The sequence below is a fragment of the Corythoichthys intestinalis genome, chromosome 11 (genome assembly GCF_030265065.1).
Source record: "Corythoichthys intestinalis isolate RoL2023-P3 chromosome 11, ASM3026506v1, whole genome shotgun sequence".
Taxonomy (NCBI): Eukaryota; Metazoa; Chordata; class Actinopteri; order Syngnathiformes; family Syngnathidae; genus Corythoichthys; species Corythoichthys intestinalis.
Genome location: NC_080405.1, coordinates 42,702,209 through 42,724,151, shown reverse-complemented (window position 1 = coordinate 42,724,151; position 21,943 = coordinate 42,702,209). Strand labels below are relative to the sequence as shown.

General features: G+C 38.4%; 1 protein-coding gene across 2 annotated transcripts in view; it reads right to left on the bottom strand.

The window, feature by feature from the left end:
- frmpd3 (FERM and PDZ domain containing 3) overlaps window positions 1-21,943 on the bottom strand; it is a 216,407-nt gene that overhangs the window by 105,730 nt on the left and 88,734 nt on the right. For both annotated transcript variants that reach the window (XM_057849440.1, XM_057849443.1), the window contains exon 2: window positions 2,973-3,060. The gene's annotated coding sequence lies outside the window, so the exon portion shown is untranslated. The remainder of the gene's footprint in view (window positions 1-2,972; window positions 3,061-21,943) is intronic.

The following is a 21,943-nucleotide window of genomic DNA, read 5'->3' as shown; positions in this document are numbered from 1 at the left end:
TGTCTCAAACAGCACTTCCATAGTACTTATGAAGTCAGCATGGCAGTGCTATTTTTTATTTTTTTAACTTGACACAGCTTTCTGATAGTGACCCACATGCATGAGAAATACATTACTGTGCGTCAGCATCATAGAAGGAGTTCTAACTAGCATAACAAGCACCTCTCTGGGACAAAAAAAAAAAAAAAAGCGGGCCCATGAGTTGATTATAATCCCGAAGCGCTGCAGGGATAAACAGTATGTTTGTTAACACGGTGTTTCATATGCTAATTAAGATTTCGTTTTTACCAAACACAGTGTTTAGTATGCTATGCCGCGTTAGGACAACAAGGGATTCATCTCTGGGCCTTGTCTTTAAATTATATTTCAGATATTTTATGGAAATAGGAAAATAAAACTGTCTCCATTATTATAACCAAATTGCTTTATCAATCACATGCAGGCAGTGTGTGTATTTGCTCACAGCGGCTGACGACTGCAGCACAATGTGATTGCTGTATTGACTGCAATCATTCACAGTTATGGCCATGGCCACTGGCTGATGGACCCGACCACCACAGAGCCCAAAAGTCCGCATCAGCCTTGTGCTCACTCACTGGCTGTCTGGCATGGGATCAATGCAGAATTGCAGATGTGAGCAAAAGCTGCATAAGAGACACAAACACGCACATGCATTCCCAATGCCACAATGCTGCTGTGTTGTCAATATCGTCACAATAGGGAGAGTTCATAACCTTTTACGGGCTATGAGTTGCTTAATGGCCATGAGTAGAAAGAGGGACAGAAAAAAGGCGGAGAGTCATGGGAATAATTAAGAGCGATTGGTTTTAAATGAGAAAGCTTATACATTAACGCAACACTGGGCTACTGTATGAGGAGCCTAGGGCTCTTATTTGATAACGTATTTAAAACTGTAATCCTCAAACCATTTAATGTGCTTTAAGTGACATGTTTTTCTCACTTGATTTAGACCCTGCATAACAAGCTCAACTAAATCAATTGTGTAAACTGTATAACTGTGTGATGTTAATCCTTCTGTACTTATGTACAGTGGGGCAAATAAGTATTTAGTCAACCACTAATTGTGCAAGTTCTCCCACTTGAGAATATTAGAGAGGTCTTGATTCAACATGGGTAAACCTCAACCATGAGAGACAGAATGTGGAAAAAAAACCCCAGAAAATCACATTGTTTGATTTTTAAAGAATTTATTTGCAAATCATGGCGGAAAATAAGTATTTGGTCAATACCAAAAGTTCATCCTCAATAATTTGTTATGTGCCCTTTGTTGGCAATAACGGAGGCCAAACGTTTTCTGTAACTTTTCACACACTGTTGCTGGTATTTTGGCCCATTCCTCCATGCAGACCTCCTCTAGAGCAGTGACGTTTTGGGGCTGTCGTTGGGCAACACGGACTTTCAACTCCCTCCACAGATTTTCTATGGGGTTGAGATCTAGAGACTGGCTAGGCCAAAAATTTCTATTTTGGTTTCATCTGACCATAACACATTCTCCTAGTCCTCTTCTGGATCATCCAAATGCTCTCGAGCGAACCGCAGACGAGCCTTGACAGGGCTTTGAGTCCCTGGCGGCGCTTTGTGTTACTGTTAGTAGCCTTTGTTACTGTGGTCCCAGCTCTCTGTAGGTCATTCACTAGGTCCCCCCGTGTGGTTCTGGGATTTTTGCTCACCGTTCATGTTATCATTTTGACGCCATTGGGTGAGATTTTGCATGGAGCCCCAGATCGAGGGAGATTACCAGTGGTCTTGTATGTCTTTCATTTTCTAATAATTGCTCCCACAGTTGATTTCTTTAAACCAAGCATTTTACCTATTGCAGATTCAGTCTTCCCAGCCTGGTGCAGGTCTACAATTTTGTCTCTTGTGTCCTTCGACAGCTCTTTGGTCTTAGCCATAGTGGAGTTTGGAGTGTGACTGACTGAAGTTGTAGACAGGTGTATTTTATATCGATAATGAGTTACAGTAAAACTAGGGCTGTCAAACGATTTAAATTTTTAATCGAGTTAATTACAGCTTAAAAAATAATTAATCGTAATTAAACGCAATTCAAACCATCTCTAAGATATGCCATATTTTTCTGTAAATTATTATTGGAATGGAAAGATAAGACACAGGACGGGTATATACATTCAACATACGGTACATAAGTACTGTATTAGTTTATCATAACAATAAATCAACAAGATGGCATTAACATTATTAACATTCTCTTAAAGCGATCCATGGATAGAAAGACTTGTAGTTCTTAAAAGATAAATGTTAGTACAAGTTATAGAAATTTTATATTAAAACCCCTCTTAATGTTTTCGTTTTATTAAAATTTGAAAAAATTTCTGTCAAAAAATAAACTAATAGCTTGCCATTGTTGATGTCAATAATTACACCTGTTACTCATGGTGCTGAATGCCATGAAATTAGTTGGACCCAAGCGCCAGTAGAGGGCGCCAAACACCAAAAAACAAGTAACAAGCAGACATTACACTCTGCTGTCATTTTAATCTGAGCGGGGCATGTGCTTGAATTGCGTCAAATATTTTAACGTGATTAATTAAAAAAAATATTTACCGCCCGTTAACGCAATACTTTTGACAGCCCTAGTTAAAACAGGTGCCATTAATACAGGTAACAAGTGGAGCCTCGTTAGACCTCATTAGAAGAAGTTAGACCTATTTGACAGCCAGAAATCTTGCTTTTTTTTGTAGGTGACCAAATACATATTTTCCATTCTAATCTGGAAATTAATTCTTTAAAAATCAAACAATGTGATTTTCTGTTTTTTCCCCCCACATTCTGTCTCTCTTGGTTGAGGTTTACCCATGTTGACAATTACAGGCCTCTCTAATCTTTTCAAGTAGGAGAACTTGCACAATTGGTGGTTGAATAAATACTTATTTGCCCCACTGTATGTAATATACTTCAAAAGAGGGTAAAATGAGAAAATGTGAACTTACAGTGATTAAGTCTTGATTGAAAGTTTCTTTGTCAACAGGGATAACCCTTCAAAGGGTGTTGTTCCACACTATTCCGCGATGAAGAAATCTGTTGGGACACGGAAAGCAAAAAATTGAATTAAGTGGACACATTTTCACCAAGCTACTGAGAATAGAATAGAAAATTATATAACTTTTTTTGTTTAATTTTTGTGTCATTTGGTCTTCCTCATTAAACACTAGCAAAGAAAAATTGAAGATTCTCTTACAGAGACTTGTAAAACTGCCTCATCAGATTATTATTATTATCAGTCGTCAGTACAGGTAGTCCCCGGTAGAGCATAGATCTTGAGCCCGAACCCGACCCAACCAGAATGTCAATTATTTACGTTCGGGTCGGGTCGGGCGGACTTCTCTCTCGCTAACTTAAAAAAAAATTAAAATAAATACAGTGTAACACAAAAGTGAGTACACCCCTCACATTTCTGCAGATATTTAAGTATATCTTTTCATGGGACAACACTGACAAAATGACACTTTGACACAATGAAAAGTAGTCTATGTGCAGCTTATATAATAGAGTTTATTTATTTTCCCCTCAAAATAACTCAAAATATAGCCATTTATATCTAAACCCCTGGCAACAAAAGTAAGTACATCGCATGGGAACTACGTACATCCCTAAATGTCCAAATTGAGTACTGCTTGTCATTTTCCCTCCAAAATGTCTTGTGACTCGTTACAGGAGTGCTGTCAGCAACAACTATTATCAAAATGCTTGCGTAATGTATCAGATCATCTATAAACTAAACCAGAAATTAGGTGACCTCATCCCAATCTGTACTCCTCAGCACACATATACTACCAGAATAAAAAAATCAAATCACTGGGATAAAAAGAACGCAAAAGTGTACAAGCTTTAGCATTGTGTGCTGGGGACCACAGATTTGGAATGAACTTGACGAAACACTTAAAATAATAATGTCACACTCCATCTCCATCTTTAAGAAAAAACTCAAAACTCATCTCCTAGCAATGTATTTATAATCTTTGAATAACATTACTAAGGTGTCTCATATCAAATCCAATGTCACCAGAATATTGAAATTGTCCATAGTTAATTGTATGTAGGTGTACGGGTGTGTGTGTGTATGTGTATTTCTTATAAAAGCTTTAAATAGCTTCTTTAGAGTGTCCTTTTCGCGCATCTTATCATATGAACTGCTTGCATATGACCATGGACTGTATATCCTGATTGATGTTTGAATAAACTGAACTGAAAGAGCTGCATTTAAAAACTTTGAATTTGGTTCACTCACACTTCAGGATCCACTGTATTATCTATGATCCGTTATCTACCATTTATCATAATTCCCATTAATGGAATAGGATAAGTGGTACAGACAACGGCTGGATGGACGGTTAAGTGGAACATAATGAGCTCAATATTGAGACCAGATCAGTTCATTGGCGATTGCACTGTTGTAGCGTAGCTCTCAGGACACTGAACTGATCGCAACGGAAAACCTATGCTATTTTATCCTATACCTAAAATACTTTTTCAAAGTCTATGGACTAAACATAACATTAATTTTTCTCAACTCACAAGTACCGTAATTTTCACACAATTAGGCGCACCTGACTATAACCCGCCACCCACCAAATTTGACAAGAAAACGGAATTTGTTCATAGATACGATGCACTAGACCAGACATGTCCAAAGTCCGGCCCGGGGGCCAAATGCAGCCCGTGGTCAAATTTCATCCGGCCCCCAGCCTCTCTCATAAAATCAATAACGTCTGGCCCGTACACAGACTTAATAAATTGGTCAGCAGTACTGCAACCAGCATATGAAGTAGCTTACACACGAAATGCTGCTCCTCATTTACCCACTAAAAGGCAGCAGCACTTTAACCCTTTATTGCCAAATGTATCACATTTGATACACTTAAAATTTCACGATTTTGAGACTAATTTAGAATTTTGACATTTCTTTTTGAAAAAAAAATGGTGGATGCAAGTCAACACATGCATCTGTAGGTTCCATGAGAAAAATACATGATTTAGCATGGGTTATAGATATTAGTGCTTATTACACATATTCATTTTGACTAGGGTTGTTCCGATCATGTTTTTTTTTGCTCCCGATTCGATCGTTTTAGTTTGAGTATCTGCCGATCCCGATATTTCCCGATGCAATTGCTTTTTTTTTTGCTCCCGATTCAATTCCAATTTAATTTTAATTTTTCCCGATCATATACATTTTGGCAATGCATTAAAAAAAAAAATGAATAAAACTCGGACGAATATTTACATTCAACATACAGTACATAAGTGCTGTATTTGTTTATTATGACAATAAATCCTCAAGATGGCATTTATATTATGAACATTCTTTCTGTGAGACGGATCCACAGATAGAAAGACTTGTGACTTTGTATATTGTTACTAAATATTGCCATCTAGTGTATTTGTTGAGCTTTCAGTAAATGATACTGCAGCCATGCCCCAATGCATGATGGGAAGTGGAACCATGATGGGAAGTGGAACCATGACTGTGCGTAGTGCTAGCAATTCATATATCTTCTCTGCGCTGGGAAATAAAATAAGGTGTTAAGAAAAACAACATTGCTTCCCATGATATTTTGAATCGTAGGGAGAGGGATTGTAAGGCTTTAGCCAATTAAAATAAGTCTCCAAAGGCTGCCAAAATTCACTCTACTTGTTTTATGCTGCCTTTCTTCTCTCTATATAGGTAAAATGGCGCCATTACAGATTGAGCGTGATAATGCGTGAGTGGGTCAGTGCAACGCATGCATTAAATGCGTTAAATTTTTTAACGTACTAATTGCGTTAATTTTTTAAACTTGATACATTTAAAAAAAACTTATTACAGCCGTTATTGGGATAAATTTGATAACCCTACCTTAAGCCTAAACTAAAGACTCTGGATGAGTGTAACATATTATGTCTGTAACGTTAAATACAATTAGAAAACGATTAAAAAAAAAAAAAAAAGTTAAAAAAAGGCATGGCCGATTTTTTTTTGCCGATTCCGATACTTTGAAAATGACGTGATAGGGATGCCTATGGATCGGGACATCTCTAATTTTGACTTTTCTTCTTTTGACTTTATTTTTCAAATTTTGGGATTCTCTGATAATTGCTTCATGTTGCAGGTATTTAAGGGCTAAGCAACATTACTCTGTGTGACCCATTACTTCCATTTTCTAAAATGGCGACAATCAACAAAAAAAAAAAGAAAGTTGACTGTGACGGCCGACGCTTCAAGGATAGGTGGAAATTGGACTATTTCTTCACTAAAATACGCAACAACTGTGTCTTGCCTCATTTGTAAAGAGACAGTCGCTGTTTTTAAAGATTTCAATGTGAGGCGATATTACCAGACAAGACACGCTGACATGTACGACAAGATTACAGGGAATATACGCAGCGAGAAATTGAAGAACTTGAAGCTAGTTTAATTTCACAGCAGTGGTATTTCGCAAGAGACCGAGCGTCGAAAGAGAACGCCACAAAGGCTAGTTGCGAGATAGTTGAAATTATTCATTAAAAAAAATAATAAAGCAAATGTGACACACTGAGTGGCTTGCTAAATTTTGCTTAAATATATTGTTCTACGTAAAAAGGACGTGAGCCAAGGTCGGCCCCCCACATTTTAACCGTGCCAAATATGGCCCCCTTTGCAAAAAGTTTGGACACCCCTGCACTAGACTATAAGACGCAGCTGTTCTTGCTGTATTATAAGTGTCAGTCATAAGATAAATGAACCACCATGAAGCTTTGAACCGATTGGCTTCAAAACTTCATTGCGTCAAGATGCTTCATTTCGCCATAACTGCTCCCTTGGGGAGGCAGTCAACCTCTGCTGCCACCTGCTGTCAATTCTGTTGTTGTCCAACATGCCTCCTAGCATGTATTGCAGCACTACAGATGTAAATAACGATCAAAATTAATGTTCTGTTCTTATTTTTTCTTCGGTTACTGTTCTAGTTGTTTCAATAATAACTAGTTATGGTGTTTGGTAACACAATATTTGACAGTGGAGAAAAACTGTCATTAGAAAATCATAATTATGACACTGTCATGAGTATTAATGAATGCTTATAACAGATTTCATGTAGTGTTATCGCGCAAATGATCTCACTTTTGAATGGATGTAAAAGATCCGAGCTGGACATAAATGGAGTTCGTGACATAATTTGCCAGATGACACTTAATGACGTCTGTCACAAGCAATCAATAATGCTCATGATAGTGTCATGCCATAATTATGACAGTTTTATGACAGTCTTATGACGCCGCTTTCAAATAAAGTGTTACCTATTAACCCAAATAAATCAACAAATAAGCCACACTGGACTATAAGACACAGGATTCAAAGTGAAGGAAAAAAGTAGCAGCTTATAGTCTGAAAATTACGGTAGATTCGTGTTATTTTTTAGTTGTTTCAATAATGCAAAACACTCAATGACAAAGCTCTAACTACACTTGTCAAAATGAATTTCATTCATTTATTACCTCCAAATTTTAAATTACAGGAAATGAAACAATAAGATGTTTAGTAATCTGACCCGAGAGGACTTTATGGAGTGCTTAAATAATGAGTCCAACAAGTATCAGATGTGACTTAAATGTATTAATTTAAACCAACGAGGCCCCGGGGATGGTTCTTGTGATATTGTGGGTAATCAACTCATTAGCCTCCATATAACATGGACTGTCACTTGCCATATCATCATACTGGTCCATATTCAGTGCCATCAACAACAAAGTGGATCTATTTGTCTTGAGGCTTCACGTTGCTTGGTGTCATAGGCCCAATTAGATGACACAGCTGCCTAGTTTATATAAATACATGTTCAAATATGTCGGACCACCCAGTGCTTTCATTACTGAGGCAGACTGTGGCACGATACATTGTTTCACGTGACATTTTCATGTGAATATTCTCATGTATGTTAAATTTACATATCTATAATGGTGTTTTATTGTCATGAGTGATACTTATTTTTTACACAGGTAATTAAAAATATATTCATTTATTAATTTATAGGGGCTGTCCAAATAAAATACGTGTATATACCATAATTTTCTGACTATAAGCCACGACTTTTTCCCTTCATTTTGAATCCTGTGGTTTATAGTCCAGTATGGCTTATTTGTTGATTTATTTGGGTTAATAGGTAACACTATTTGTTAGCGGCATGATAAGACCGGCATAATTATGAAATGACACTAACTCTATTTATGTTCAGCTCGGATCTTTTGCATCAATTCAAAAGTGATATACCGTAATTTCCCGAATATAAGGCGCACCCTTGTATAACGCGCACCCCAAATTTACTTGTAAAATCTAGGGAAAATTATTTTACCCGTGTATAATGCGCACCCTAATTTTAGCTCCAATAAATAGAAGAATACAAGAAAACAGAGCTCGTGTACAGATACAGAAATTTCACTTTACTGACTGGTGAAACAGAGCACAAACATAGCACATTGTTAGTTCAAAACATTACAGTAAACTGACAATATGCACGGGAATAATATGATCTGACAACTTCTCCAACTTACCAGAATCCAGGAGAAAACAAAACAGATGTGACTTTTCTTTTAAAGGCTGCTGTATAACTTGCTCCTTTCATCATGATGAATAAATATTTCTTCCATGGATTGATACGGTAAAATAAAAGTGGGGGTTGTAGTTGGAAATCGGAACGAGCGCATCGCTGTTGACTAACAAGAGGAACTATTGTTATTTGGGTTTAAGTTTCCCGAGGGACAGATATAATTGACGGACACAGGAAGTCTGTGTTGTGATACGTTTGTTATGGTCCAAGTTGCCGAGTTGCAATTAACGTTGACTCAAATGAGTTCAAGAAACTAAAATCTGTGCTTTATGAAGAGTGAAAAAAGCAGAATTTAACACAGACGAAATTGTTCGACCAATCAGAGTGAAGTATTACTGAAACAAAATGGTGACGTCATGTACCGTAATTGTCGGCAACAGATCGCCGCATAAAATTTCTTCAAAACAACATGGCCGTGTAAATAAAAAAAAAAATCGGTCTTTATGTATATATAGCATATATATATTTCTGTCTCCATCCCTGTACCCGTGTATAATGCGCACCATGATTTTACAAGTTTATTTTGGGGGGAAAAAGTGTGCGTTATATTCGGGAAATTACGGTAATTTGCCTAATAACATTAAGGGAATCTGTTATAAGCATTTATTAATGCTCGTGACAGTGTCATGTCGTAATTATGATTGTCTAATGACAGTCTTATGGCGCCTGTGTCAAATAATGTATTACCAAATACCATAAGCAAATAATGAAACGGGACCAGTAACTGAAGAAATAACTAGCACAGAATATGAATTTTGATTATTATTTACATCTGTAGCGCTGCAATGCATGCTAGGAGGCATGTTGGACAACAACAATGTTGATAGCAGGTGGCAGCTGACGTTGACTCTCTTCCCCAAGGGAGCAGTGATGGGCAAATGAAGCTTCTTGAAGCAATGAAGCTTTGCAGCCAATTGGATTAAAGCTTCATGGTGGTCTTACGACAGTCGTGTGATGCCGCTGTCAAATCAAGTGTTGCCAGTTAATATCCTTGAGTGTAAATATACAGTGAGGACCAGGGGTCGCGTTAACCGAATATTTTCCGTCATTGACCGGTTTTTTAAAACGGTGACGGAAAAAAATGAAGTCCGTCCGTCATTTTGACAGGTTGCAATTCACACCCCAGACCACAGGGTGGCGAGTGAGCATATTAATTAGCTATTGTCTCTCTCATGACGTCATTGGCTATTCTGTCAGAATATTGTAGCGTCACCGGGGTCTGGCGGCGGCACCATGATTGACACATCAATGCGAGGTTCTTATTGGTGCACCCGGTGTGCCAGCGCGTCATCCAATTGGTGGACTAGATTTCCGCCTGTGTATAGACCCCAATCACATGACGTCACAACTCCGCCCCCCTGACTGGAGCCGCCATATTGTGCGTCAGCTCGTCGTGCTTACACATTACCGCTACGTACATGCCTCCTATTACGGCGTGTTTTTCTGCTCGTTAACATTAATAATCAAAATGGTGAAGGCGTGTGTGGCGGTTGGTTGCAGTAACAGAGAAGATAGATGGAGAGACTTGAAATTCTACCGTATTCTGAGAGACCCGAAGAGGACAGCAAGATGGACTGCTGTAATTCGACAAGAAATCTGGGCACCAAACGATCACCACAGACTATGTAGTAGTCATTTTATATCTGGTAAAATGCATTTAATATATATTTAGAAGATTTTGGGCTGACAACCACAATTAAGATCATTGTGTGACGTTGTTGATTAGGGTCTATATAGTTGCCTCTTTTTCTTTGGGGGCGGAGTTGTTGTTTGGTTGGTGTTGTTGGCGGTAAGCAGAGTAAAAAGAGGGAGGAAAAATACCACGACTTCCGTGTCTAATTTTTCGCCGCCAAGCAAGCGTTACAATATTAATTATAAATGAATGAAAACTAAATACTATTGAATATGTCATCATTATCATTTTAAAAATTTAAGTGATGGGTAAAAATAGATTATGACCGGATTTTTATGACGCTGTCAGTCAAAATGACAGACAACGAAAATGTCTAGCGCAACCTCTGGTGAGGACGGTTGCGGCTTATACAAAGGTGCGCCTTATCGTGCGAAAATTACGCTACAAATATGTAGTCAATAAAAGTGCATCACATTGATGATCAAGTGAATTCCCTTTTTAGGTTTCTGAGAGAACCAAATTTGCTTCACAGAGAGTATCATGCAAGTACTTGGTTGTACTACAGTACTCATCTGATCAGGTTTCATTAGTTTATGCAACAAGGTGTAGTCAGGACCCTGCTAGGCTGGTACTGGCGTGGAAGAGCAGCACAATAATGGCTATTATAGCATGAGATGTAATTAGATTAAAAAAAAACTAAAAAAACAAAACATTTTGGGGTACTTGCAAGGGTGAATTTTTCGATATTCAACTCTTTCACAGTGGTGTAAAGCCTGATAAGATTTACTGTATGCATCCAAGTGTTTGGCACCTCAGTAAAATACCCCCCCCCCCCCTTTTTTTTTTTTTTTTTTTTTTCAAGGTCTCTGTGCGGTTTTGGAAATTCATTTCCTGTGTATACTGTCAGCCAGGGCTTTTCTATTAAATTGGTTTTAAGGGTAAGGAAGAAGTCAGATTTCAGGAGCATTATTTATGAAGGAGACACAATTCCTTTAGCATTTAAAGCAGTGATGTGGAACCGATGTAGTGACTTTAGAAGTGGGGAGGGGGTTGTTCAGGAGTAAGACAACTTTTATGAGCAAATGGTCCTCTCACTTTCAAATACTCCTCTCTATAGTGCCAAATAAACTAAATACACAGAATAAGAAATTATTTGATATAAAAAATATAAAAAGACATGCATTGACATTGGTTTGTACACAACTAAAATGACAAATTTTTTAATTTATATTTTGAAACCCACCTAAACATCTAAATAGACAAGAACAAATTATTTCCATGTAATTTTCATTGCTCATATCCTTTCATACAGGCTTTATTTAATCTGTGGAAAAAACAGCGCTGTAGAGTGATGAGGGTGTAAAATAAAACATAAATGAGATAACTGAGATGTTGTCCATTTAAGCTCAGTAGTCACTGATGGGTAAAACAAGTAGCACTAGTGTCTAATGTGCAGGTATACAACAGGTATCAGAAATTTATTTTGAACACTGCAAAAACTCATAATCCTATCAATTATACCTACAATTCAGACTTAAACTTAAAACTTAACTAGAACTTATAAATAGCCTAACACAAATGGAAATTCAATTGAAACACGTGGGAAAAACACGTAACTTTTACGTGATGTGTGTTGTCAAGCGTAATTACATTTTTAGGTAAGAAGTAAGATTTTTTTTTTTTTATAAAATCTAGAGATTTTTTGAGTGAAAGCAGTGATTTTTTTTTCTCTTCACATATGAGATGCAATTGTTGTTGTTTTCAACAATGTAGTACATCGAAAATAAAGACATTGATTGTCTGAATATTGTCCAATATTAGGTGTAGGAATGTCTTGTTTTCTCATGTATATTTATAATTGATCTCTAACTAAAAAAAAAAAAAAGAAATAGAATTTTCAGTCGAATAATCGATTAGTAAAATATCCGATACCTGAGCCCTAGTCCAGAGTAGAGTAGAGTAGATACGGTACAGTAGTATTTGGGAGAAGGTTCTTAAAAGAAAAAAAAAAAAATGTACACACATATATACAATATATATATATATATATATACTGTATATATGATATTACTATTAGGGGTGTCAAACGATTAAAATTTTTAATCGAGATAATTACCGCTTAAAAATTAATTAATCGTAATTAATCGCAGTTCAAACCATCTATAAAATATGCCATATTTTTCTGTAAATTATTGTTGGAATGGAAAGATAAGACACAAGATATATATACATTCAACATACGGTGCAAAAGTACTGTATTTGTTTATTATAACAATAAGTCAACAAGACGGCATTAACATTATTAACAGTCTGTTAAAGCGATCCATGGATAGAAAGACTTGTAGTTCTTAAAAGATAAATGTTAGAACAAGTTATAGAAATTTTATCTTAAAACCCCTCTTAATGTTTTTGTTTTAATAAAATTTGGAAAATTTTCAATCAAAAAATAAACTAGTAGCCCGCCATTGTTGATGTCAATAATTACACGATGCTCATGGGTGCTGAAGCTCACAAAATCAGTCACACCGAAGCGCCAGCAGAGGGCGACAAAACTCCAAAAAACACAAGTAACAAGTGGACATTGCACTGTGCTGTCATTTTAATCTGTTTGAGCGGGGCATGTGCGTTAATTGCATCAAATATTTTAACGTGATTAATTAAAAAAATTAATTACTGCCTGTTAATGCGATAATTTTGACAGACCTAATTACTATATATTTTTATCTGTCCTCTTTAGCTGCTTGACACGGAGAATGGAAATTTGAGTTTCCTATTGGTCTGAACAGTTTTAATGTGTCACATGGGAGTATGATGTACTCCCATTGTGATGATTATTCATTGTGTTTCATTTATTAGGAGAAAGCAGTGAGTAGGAAGGGGTGATAGAGGACAGAAAGGGAAAGAAAAAGAGAGATACAGAAGAGAAGAACAAACAACAAGTAATACATTCAACGCCTACACTAACTATGAATATAGTAGAGATATTATTAGCTAATTATATTTCTGGTTGACACTATGTGGGGGGGGGCTGATGACGGAGGAGAAAAAGGAGGCGGGAGAGTTACAAAGATATGTGATTAGGTGGGGTGGAGCGTACACAACTCGGCAATGTGAGGTGGTGAAACCAGTTTTATGTGAAACACTTGTAAGTGTGGATATGCTGACATCCTATTCTATGCTACCTGATCGCTAATACTGACACTAATAGTTTCTCTACTTGAGTGTGTCTAATTGCACCCAGTCATGCGTGAATCCCATCACATGTGTGTTACTCCTGCAGACAAGTGGAAAAGCTGCGTGGGGGGGTGCCCTAGTGCCAGCGCAGCTGTCAGCAATGTCATTTTAATAACTGCTCATGTACTATTTTATGATATGTTCCTTCCTTAGGTACATATTGGTTTCAAAGAAATGTTTCCCAATGTTAATAAAATCCATTATTGAAGCCTTTCATTCATTCATTCAATTTACTTGCAGGAATGTTGTCATAGCAACAACCGGTCAAACCTGCCTCCATCTTTTGGGTGGCTGAATTAGAAAATAATTAATCATCATGACAATCTTACAAAGCCATGCCAGGGGCTGATCATTTTCATCTATTGACAATTTATTTTTGATGTGTTGTCTCAGTTAGTCCTAGAGCCATTTTCATGACAAACATATTTTGCTGGTGATAAGCCTGTTACCACTCCTGCCCACACCCTCCGAACTAAATAGTGTCACTGCTTTATTTATTCAGTGCAAACAGCGGCTTGTCTGCATTCGTCTCCTCATCTGCAGCCTTGACCTTCCTGGCCTCCACTCACCTCTTTTCTCTACTGAGGTCAAACCTACACAGTAAACAAAATTTCACCCTAGCAGGCGGCAATTAAAAGAAAAAGATTCTTATCATAACATATTGTTTGTTTAGTTTTGACTATGAGGGGAAAGCCTTTGGAGAAGGACCTTTTTCCTTTGCTTTACACCTGGGTTATAATGTCCCACTTAATTAGCCATTAGCAACAGCTAGCAATATCATTAAGTCTTCCAGTCCCATCGACAATGATAGACACCTGCAAGTTGCTGCTCCAGAACCACATGTAGCTCTTTTCATTCTTCTTGAGTGATTTTATATTAGTTTGTTACTAGTTTGTTACTGTCGATCTCAATGACAGCTAATGATTTAAATAACTAAACAGCATTATCGCTTACAGACAGTGAACTGCCGTTAGATTTAGGTGATCAGGTTTCATCGAAATTTTAAATAAAACTTTAAATACCATTATTCAAAGTATTATTTTACCCTATTTTAGGGCAAGTGTCTATTTTTGTACATTTAAAACACATAAATATTAGCAACACTTAAAAACACTAGATACAGTGGGGCAAATAAGTATTTAGTCAACCACTAATTGTGCAAGTTCTCCTACTTAAACATATTAGAGAGGCCTGTAATTGTCAACATGGGTAAACCTGAACCATGAGAGACCGAATGTGGAAAACCCCCCAGAAAAATCACATTGTTTGATTTTTAAAGAATTCATTTGCAAATCATGGTGGAAAATAAGTATTTGGTCAATACCAAAAGTTCATCTCAATACTTTGTTATGTACCCTTTGTTGGCCATAACAGAGGCCAAACGTTTTCTGTAACTCTTCACAAGCTTTTCATACACTGTTGCTGGTATTATGGCCCATTCCTCCATGAAGATCTCCTCTAGAGCAGTGATGTTTTGGGGCTGTCGTTGGGCAACATGGATTTTCAACTCTCTCCACAGATTTTCTATGGGGTTGAGATCTGGAGACTGGCTAGGCCACTCCAGGACCTTTAAATGCTTCTTACGAAGCCACTCCTTTGTTGCCCTGGCTGTGTGTTTGGGTTAACTGTCATGCTGAAAGACTCAGCCACGTCTCATCTTCAATGCCCTTGCTGATGGAAGGAGATTTTCCCTCAAAATCTCTCGATACATGGCCCCATTCATTCTTTCCTATACACAGATCAGTCGTCCTGGTCCCTTTGCAGAAAAACAGCCCCAAAGCATGATGTTTCCACCCCCAAGCTTCACAGTGGGTATGGTGCAATTCAGTATTCTTTTTCCTCCAAACACGAGAACCTGTGTTTCTACCAGAAAATTCTATTTTCAACTTTCAACTTCCTCCTCAAAATGCGTCAAAATGATAACAAGAACGGGGAGCAAGAATCCCAGAACCACACGTTGGGACCTAGTGAATGACCTACAGAGAGCTGGGACCACAGTAACAAAGGCTACTATCAGTAACACAATGCGCCGTCAGAGACTCAAATCCTGCACTGCTAGACGTGTCCCCCTGCTGAAGAAAGTACACGTCCAGGCCCGTCTGCAGTTCGCCAGAGAGCATTTGGATGATCCAGAAGAGGACTGGGAGAATGTGTTATGGTCAGATGAAACCAAAATAGAATTTTCTGGTAGAAACACAGGTTCTCGTGTTTGGAGGAAAAAGAATACTGAATTGCACCATACCCACTGTGAAGCTTGGGGGTGGAAACCTCATGCTTTGGGGCTGTTTTTCTGCAAAGGGACCAGGACGACTGATCTGTGTATAGGAAAGAATGAATGGGGCCATGTATCGAGAGATTTTGAGGGAAAATCTCCTTCCATCAGCAAGGGCATTGAAGATGAGACGTGGCTGAGTCTTTCAGCATGACAATGAACCCAAACACACAGCCAGGGCAACAAAGGAGTGGCTTCGTAAGAAGCATTTTAAGGTCCTGGAGTGCCCTAGCCAGTCTCCAGATCTCAACCCCATAGAAAATCTGTGGAGGGAGTTAAAGTCCATGTTGCCCAGCGACAGCCCCAAAACATCATGTTCTAGAGGAGATCTGCATGGAGTAATGGGCCATAATACCAGCAACAGTGTGTGAAAAGCTTGTGAAGAGTTACAGAAAACGTTTGGCCTCCGTTATTGCCAACAAAGTGTACATAACAAATTATTGAGATAAACGTTTGGTATTGACCAAATACTTATTTTCTACCATGATTTGCAAATAAATTCTTTAAAAATCAAACAATGTTATTTTCTGGGTTTTTTTCCACATTCTGTCTCTCATGATTGAGGTTTACCCATGTTGACAATTACAGGCCTCTCTAATATTTTCAAGTGGGAGAACTTGCACAATGAGTGGTTGACTAAACACTTATTTGCTCCACTGTATATTTTTTGTAATTATAATTAGGGCTGTCAAACGATTAAAATTTTTAATGGAGTTAATCACAGCTTAAGAATTAATTAATCGTAATTAATCGCAATTCAAACCATCTCTAAAATATTTTTCTGTAAATTGTTGTTGGAACGGAAAGATAAGACACAAGACGGACATAAACATTCAACATACTGTACATAAGTACTGTATTTGTTTATTATAACAATAAATCCACAAGATTAACATTGACATTATTAACATTTATGTGTATTTTGCATAGCTATTTGATTGGGAATGCCAGTTCTCTTTGCATTGAGCGCTTTTCTTTTTGTGAACATTATTTTTTTTTGAGAGATAGGAATATTATTTTTGTTGTGCTTTCACTAAATGATACTGTAGCGGCTTAACTGTTCTGCCCGAATGCATGATGGGAAGTTGGGCAACCATGCCTGTCAGTGGTGGCTGCAAATGGTATACAGTATGTTCAGCGTTGTGTTTAATTAGGCGTGTTAAGAAAAAGATTGTCTCCTGCTCCGCCCAAAGGCATGATGGGAAGTTGGGCAACCATGAATGTTAGTGATTGCTGCAAATGGTATAGACCCTACCCACGTGATGTCACAACTCCTTCCTCCTGACTGGTGCCGCCCAACTGTCCGTCAACACATCATGTTTCCCTGTTACGGCTACGTACATTCCTCCTATTTATGACGTGTTTTTCTGCTCGTTAACATTAATAATCAAAATGGTGAAGGCGTGTGTGGCGGTCGGTTGCAATAACAGAGAAGATAGACGGAGAAGACGGAGAGACTTGAAGTTCTACCGGATTCCGAGAGACCCGGAGAGAAGAGAGCGAGATGGGCTGCCGCAATTCGACGAGAAAACTGGGCTCCAAACGAATACCACAGATTATGTAGTAGTCATTTTATATCTGGTAAGATGCATTTAATATATATTTAGAGGGTTTTGGGCTGACAACCACAATTAAGATCATTGCTAGGCTAATCGCCGACAACATACACGTATGTATGTAGTGAGAGTGCTATCGCTAAACCATATAAACATTAAAAGCCCTAACTCCATTGACAAACGACATGAAATACATTAGACTTGACAGTGGATGTTAGCAATAACAAAAGATTTTGAATTGAAAATTTCGTAACTCACCTTTCCAAGCACAAGATAGATTCCTGCCGAATTTTCGTGGACGAGGACCTGTTTCACCCAACCAGCAACGAAGTATTTATAAGCCTCCAAGCTCTTAAAGTTTTTCAAACTTTCGTGAGAATAGGCTGATTTTGTGTGGACAAGATAGTTGTACAGTTCAGGGTAGCTAGCAGATGTCAGGCAAATACGGCGGAGACAGCGGGGCGAAAAACATCGATTTAGGCATCAAATATGGATCTGGCGAATGGATAAACTGAAGCTTTTCCACATAACGCCTTTTATGCAACGTATCAAGTGAGTTTACGGCATCCGAAAGCACCGGGTCTTCCATGAAATGCATTATAAATTGCTCGATCAATTGAGACCATTGATAATACAGACACAAAATGACGGACAAGTGGGCGGAACCATACAGCGAGCACGTGATTTTGTGACGTCGGTGGGTAGGGTCTATACAGTGTGTTCTGTGTTGTGTTCAATTAAGCGTGTTAAGAAAAACGTCTCTTGCTCCGCCCAAATACATGATGGGAAGTTGGGCAACCATGACTGTTAGTAGTGGCTGCCAAAGCTTAAGCCAATAAAAGGCGCGGTCCACTGAACGACTGTGTTCACTCGCATTTCTCTGCCTTTTCGTTCTCAATGTGCTAAAACAGCGTCATTGTAAACTGTTTGAGGCAACGCATGAACGGGTCATTCCGTTTATGCGTTAACTGCGTCAAATATTTTAAGGTGATTAATTAAAAAAATTAATTACCGCCTGTTAACGCGATAAATTTGACAGCCCTAATTGTAATGTTTAGTCAATGAAAACAAAATTATTAAAATAATAATGAATGAAAATTGGCTGCAAGTGCTCACATTTGAGTGCCACTGACAGAGCTAGGTGTCCAATCTGTCGTGACTGGGATGAGTGAATAAACGTTTATTCATTCACCCCTTCGAGTAAAAATGCATTGGACGTCTAGCGCTGTCAATGGGACATCCAGTGAGGTAAATGAGTGCCCTGTATGGGTTAAAACAAATTGATAATAATAATTCGTACATGAAAGGGTTAAATGTAACATTATGAAATATATTGTGGGGTTGGATTTGTTTTTTTTTTTCTTCTTTTTTTGGGTCACATGACATATTTTATGTCATAAGGAAATAAATAGCTGCTGTGTATTTGTAATCTGTTTTTTCCTCAGGTTTAATAATTGCAGTATAATTCATTCACAGTCAAGGATTTAAAAACCCCGATGCGCCAGCTTTCATTCAGTACTTATCTGCTAAATTCCTTTGACGCTCTTTAATTGTTATTCACTGCATAGCCCCATTAATGGAGGCATTAAAAGGACTATAAGGGGAAAAAAATATGGTTCAACCAGTGAAATGTGTTTAACAAAGCTGTGTGAGCATTACCCTGGTTTAACGTCTGCGCTGCTGACGGTTGCCCCCAATTTCAACAGGATGCGTTTTACAAGCAGAGCGTCTGTGTTGCAACTCGTTAGATTCACGTGAGGATTGCGGGATCGCGCGACAGTCTGAGAGGAGCGGGTATTTAAAGACCATTTGCCTGGTGTTGGTCAAAGTTGGTCAAACACTTTAACATGTATTTTACAAATCAAATGCCTCAATGATTCATTTTGCCTTATGAAAGGTTTTAAAAAGCTATAGATACATTTTCTGAAGTTGAAGTGCCTATGACAACAGCAAAAAGCATGTTTATTTCATATTTCACGCGTTTTTTTTATGCTCCTGAATGAAATGGACCGCTTAGATGTGTGTGGAAGCGATCGATTTATATATTCAATTTTTTGAGTCCTGCGCCATGAAAATGAGTGACTACCTGTATTGAGGAAGAATGCGAATGTGATGTCACCCAGGTCAACATCTCACAATACAGCATTACTTTATAGCAAGCAGATGGACTGCGGAGTCAGCTGATTTTACGGATTAATTTGTTTATTTTTTGCATCACGCCAGCCAAATGTGCTGCAGGTTTTTGTTGCTGCACCAGGAAGAGGCGTGTGAGCCTTTTTGGGTTTCAAAAAGTTCCCGTTCACTGCGGAGATTGGCCATAACAAGTCTGACAACTGTGGGAACTTTGGACTTACGAGGAAGTGAGTGAACTACGTGTTTTGTATTATGTCAAATACTGGGATCATGGCACACATTTTAATACGGAGGTGGCTTGCATTTTGTGGCTGACAATCCTCCTTGTCCACCGAGAAGGCCACTCGGCCGACGACCGGCAGCTTGTCGCACACCCCCCTCGGTCCTCTCCGTGTGCCCAGCGAGAGAGCGCTATACTCTGCTTATGCTCGTGCAGCTCTCCGCTCTCGTCTGTGGTTTCTCCATATCGTCCAGACTTCCAGCCCCCTCTGGCCTCTTCATGTGCCAGGCAATAGACCACTATCTTCGGGTTGGGCTCAGGCAGCCACGCGCTGCTCCGACGTCGGCCAGTTTGTCTGGCGATCTTTTTCCCTGGCAACGAGCACTGCTGCCCGCAGCAGAGGAATGAGGAGCCGAAACTTGTTTGCCGCCGGAGGCAGGCCGATGGGTGAAGCTTTCACCCTCGCCGCCGTGTGTGACATGAGTTGGGGTAGTTTTGTGTTATTTTTCGTTGTCAATAGGCGAAAAAAAGATTGACCCCCGAGCGGTTGTTTCATTCTCCAGCTGCTTCCCCAGCAACGAGCACTCCTGACCGCAGCAGGGGAACGATGAGCTGTAACTTGCTCGTCGCCAGGGGGTTGGCCGATCGGTTTAGACAATCAACCCCGCCGCCGTGTGGTATGATTCAGGATAGTTTTGTGTGATTTTTCGTTTTCGAAAGGCGAGAATAAGACTTGGAAGCGCCACTCGGTTCGGGTTAGCATGTTGGCTAGCTGTCACACCTCCTGTTTTGTTTACACTCTTAGCATTTGGTAGCGTCACTTTAAGAGTTATTTAGAGAATTTGCGAATCAGTTTGATAGTAATGAAAGGCTTTTACCTGAGCGAGGATTTCAGCAGCAGTGTTTTTGATTAGATGCTGTCTGGAAGTTTCCCTAACAGTTCATCGACGCTACCAAATGCTAGCGCAGCTAGCCAGACTCCACGATCCATCCAGCCAATCACTTAACTGACTCCGCCCTATGTATTTGATTGACAGCTCATGCTTTATTGTGCTGGAAAACGACACCATGAAATAAAAAGGCCATTGTGGAAAAAGACATAATGAAAAAAATGAGTTTGTGAAAAACGCATTGCATTTTGTAAAATCTCATTGTGCTGAAAAACGATATTGTTAAATAAAAATATTTTTCGATATCTTGACTAGGGCTGCAGCTATCAAATATTTTAGTAATCGAGTAACTGACAATTCTATCGATTAATCGAGTAATCGGATAAAACAAATATATTTTTAGGTGAAGAGTAATTGTAAATATACTGTACATAAGAAAACAAGACATTTCATCTAATCTTGAACCATTTTCAGTCAATCATTGTCTTTATTTTCGATGTATATTGTTGAAAACAGCCAACAATTTCATCTCAAATGTAACTAGAATAAAAAAAACACTAATTCACTGCTTTCACTCAAAAAACCTTTAGAAATTTTTAAAAAAAGTATACAGTATATATATATATATATATATATATATATATATATATATATATATATATATATATATATATATACATACCTAAAAATGCCCTTACGCTTGATAACACACATCACTTAAAAGTTAGGATTTTTTCCTACATGTTTCAATTGAATTTCTATTTGTGTCAAGCCATTTTTAGGTTCTAGTTAAGTTTTAAGTTAGTCTAAACTGTAAGTCCTGATAGGATTTTGAGTTTTGCAGTGTTAAAAATAAATGTATGATACAGGCTGTATTGGAGCACATTAGGGACCAGTGCTACTTGGTGTTTTATCCAGCAATGACTACTGAGCTAAAATTGATAGTTAGCATTATTGAGTTTTTATTTTACACCCTCATCACTCCACAACGCTATGTTATGTTAAAGCCTGTATGTAAGACACGTTAGCCACGCATCGAAAGTGGTCATAATTAATAGAAACCTAGACCTCCGCAGGGCTAACGTTACTTGAGCTAGTGACAGTAACGTTAATCTTATTTATTAGCGCTTTGCGCTCTTTATTAGCGCGTAGCGCTCTACTGCTTTAAGATGGCGGCTGTTTACTAACGCTGCCCCGACGCGGCCGAGTCTGTCATTTCGCATCTAGTTCAACATACATGTGATCTCTATGAGACTCATCAGACGCTATCTGCTACCAACGTAGTATCGTGCGGGCTAGTATTTAGCAATGTCGGCGTCGTTTATAGCGGCTGTCAGCTGCAGTTTTTTTTTTTTGCTTCTTCCCTCTACGCACGTGACATCAGCGCGTTGTCCCGCATTAA